The following is a 2,914-nucleotide window of genomic DNA, read 5'->3' as shown; positions in this document are numbered from 1 at the left end:
GAATGACCACTGAATTTCTCCTGATGAAAGCGGCCTCATTCTCTCTTGTGGCTTCACATTCTCACAACTATTGCTTTATTCTCTCTCCCTGACCCTTCAAAGAATAGGTATTGAGCTTCTACAGAGGTCAGTTTTCTGTGATTTAGTAGGAAAAGCAAAAATAGTCAGTGATAGAAGCAGTCAAAAGAGAGTAACTATCAATGTTGGAAAAAATTAAACATGTAGGTCAGTCTAGGTGGTGATTTATTACCATACTTAGATAAAATGCATTTAACTTTAGCTTGACATTCTTTATCACACACACAAAAGTTTGCGTCCAGCTGCAGGGGGTGGGGGAGTAACTGCGATCTCTATAGATTTTGAACATTCATCTTAATGGTCCACTTCCCTTCCATGGGACAAAATCGCCAACATCGTTAATGGGAGAAAATCCTTTATCGACTGATTCATTTCCATGTTTTGTTTCTGCAGCGAGACGGGATATCCTGTAAGGTGGCGAAAAGGGAGGGAAAATTAGTACTATCCGTTTTTGATTTGCCATTATTATTATTGTTATTTCTGCTCTCAAGATGGTATTTTATTTATCTACTGGTTTTCATATATAACAAGTATTTTTGGTGATGTTTTTCTCCTCTCCCTTCCCAGTTTACCCCGGTTAAAAAATTACTCTTGGCAGGATTTGGAAGGGAGTTTACTTTTGTCACATAAAGAAGTCATTATCATTTAATATTTGCTTCTTTTATTAAAACTAACTAATGGAATAGTTATTAGGTACCCCCATTTACTGAATAAAAGCCCTGGTTTATTTTGTTTGTTTTGCCTAAGTATGGGAAATACTTTTGATTGATTTTAGAAAAAGAACTACCAGAGTGAAGAGAGACATTCCACTGCCTGAGCAAGCACACACAAGTTACAAGTATCTTTCAGATGCTCATTAGTCAGCTAAAACCAGGAAATAAATATTCTACTGTTTTGTGATCACTTCCAGTTACTGCTGTCACAGGAAACATAAACGAGAGGGAGATGATCTGAGAAAAACTGGGTCCCAGTTGGACCCCGACCAATTCACATACCACACACACCTCACCAGGACATTCAGCCCTGGTGAAAAGAACCAGATGAGTCTGCTGCTACCCTAGAAATATTTGAAACTGGCCACATTTATTTCTGAAACTTCAAACACTCAAAGTTTTAGAAAAGTATTTTTTTCTGGATTATTAAGCTTTGTTGCATTTTTGTCAAGTACGAAATGCTACATTTCAAAGCAGTATATATCTCTAGAACAAAGCTTGAAGATTTTCCCATTGAATAGACTTTTCTTCCCTGGTGGTTCAGACGGTAAAGAATCTGACTGCAATGCAGGAGACCTGGGGTTCAGTCTCTGGGTAGGGAAGATCCCCTTGAGAAGGGAATGGCAACCCACTCTAGTATTCTTACCTGGAGAATTCCATGCACATAGAAGGCTGGTGGGCCACAGTCCATGGGGTCAAAAAGAGTCAGACATGACTGAGTGACAAACACTTTCACTTTCACTAGTAAGAATTAATAAAATGTTTCTCTGAATTTTGAATATACTTTAGTGTTCTATGAAACATAGGACAGATCTTGGCAAATAACTATTATTAATAAGATTATGATTTTACAAATAAGCACCTTTGAAATGAGGACAGGAAGGCAGTATATTGCTTGACATCAGAGGATGGAAAACAGAAATAAACCAATACTAAATTATCGACAGACTTCATTTTGTAAGATGGATCCTTCTTATGTTATATCTTCTTCATTTTTGCAGAATGTGACTCCTGAAGTGGCAGCCTTTTCTCAAGATGTTTATCTTGAATATAAGAAACAAATGAATCAAAAAATGAGTAAACAGACAATGGAGGTGAAGTGTTAAGAATGTGGACAGTATGTGAGTAGGAAGTTGTCCTCCGGAGTCCAGTGCATCATTTCCTGTAGCTTCTGTTTCCACTCACCTTCCTCTTGTCCATTCATCCCCCTGTTTTTCCATGGTCTATGTCCTGTGGCCTGTAAGGCTGTTTCATGCTGAGTTCCAGCTTTGCTTTTTCTAATCTACATTTCCCTTCAAGATTAGACCAGAGGTCAAAGAGAATTTTTGCTTACCCACTATCTCCTCCTCTGATTATTTCATATTACATCAATCTTCCTTGTCGTTCTTAATAATGAGTTCTAGCTTAGAATGTGTTTGATATCATTTAATATAAGACACTGGAGAAAAATTAGAAGGACCCCAAAATTTACCTGCCACACATCCTTTGGAAAGTGTGTATCTCAGTTAAGTCGTGAGAGGAAAAATGTTCACATTTTCTTCTAAATCGCTGGACTTTAGCCACTCTTTACTCCCTCTTCAAATCACCTATGTCCTTCCCAACAATCTGCACATACGGTGGAGGAAATGGAAACTCTGTCCAAGACAGTCACTCCATTGTCCTTGTAAATCTGATGGGACATAACTCAGCACAACACAAACCGTAGATTGCAATTTACTTGTTAGAAATATTCCAGGGAACATTTTACACTTTAAAATATGTGCTTTCTTTTTTTTTTTTTAATTTTATTTTATTTTTAAACTTTACATAATTGTATTAGTTTTGCCAAATATCAAAATGAATCCGCCACAGGTATACATGTGTTCCCCAATTTGTTAACTAGCTTGTTTGTTTCTGTTCGGTTTTCTTTAAAAAAAAAATAAATTTATAGAATTGATTGGTAATTTGGACATTGATAACAGAAAGATTCTTTTGACAAATGAGTCAAAGAATGTTTTATATAAAAGAGGATTTTCACTGAGCAAAAAATATTTTGAGACAAACAGTCCGATTAAGCATTTTATACAATCAGAAAAGAAAACCATGCCAACCAGTTCTGGGTACTTCATTCCCTCAAACAACCG

At 36.5% G+C, this 2,914-nt stretch overlaps 1 long non-coding RNA gene across 2 annotated transcripts in view; it reads right to left on the bottom strand.

The window, feature by feature from the left end:
- Positions 1-242: 242 nt before the first annotated feature.
- The window catches only part of LOC112580904, an 11,873-nt gene continuing 9,201 nt past the window's right edge, over positions 243-2,914 (bottom strand). For both annotated transcript variants that reach the window (XR_006546893.2, XR_006546894.2), the window contains 3 exons: positions 2,263-2,474; positions 1,654-1,834; positions 243-485 (listed from right to left, as the gene is read on the bottom strand). This is a non-coding gene — a long non-coding RNA (uncharacterized LOC112580904). The remainder of the gene's footprint in view (positions 486-1,653; positions 1,835-2,262; positions 2,475-2,914) is intronic.

This window comes from Bubalus bubalis, chromosome 20 (genome assembly GCF_019923935.1).
Source record: "Bubalus bubalis isolate 160015118507 breed Murrah chromosome 20, NDDB_SH_1, whole genome shotgun sequence".
In the NCBI taxonomy this organism is placed as follows: domain Eukaryota; kingdom Metazoa; phylum Chordata; class Mammalia; order Artiodactyla; family Bovidae; genus Bubalus; species Bubalus bubalis.
The sequence above is the reverse complement of the archived record's forward strand: the minus strand, read 5'-3'. Positions and strand labels throughout refer to the sequence as shown.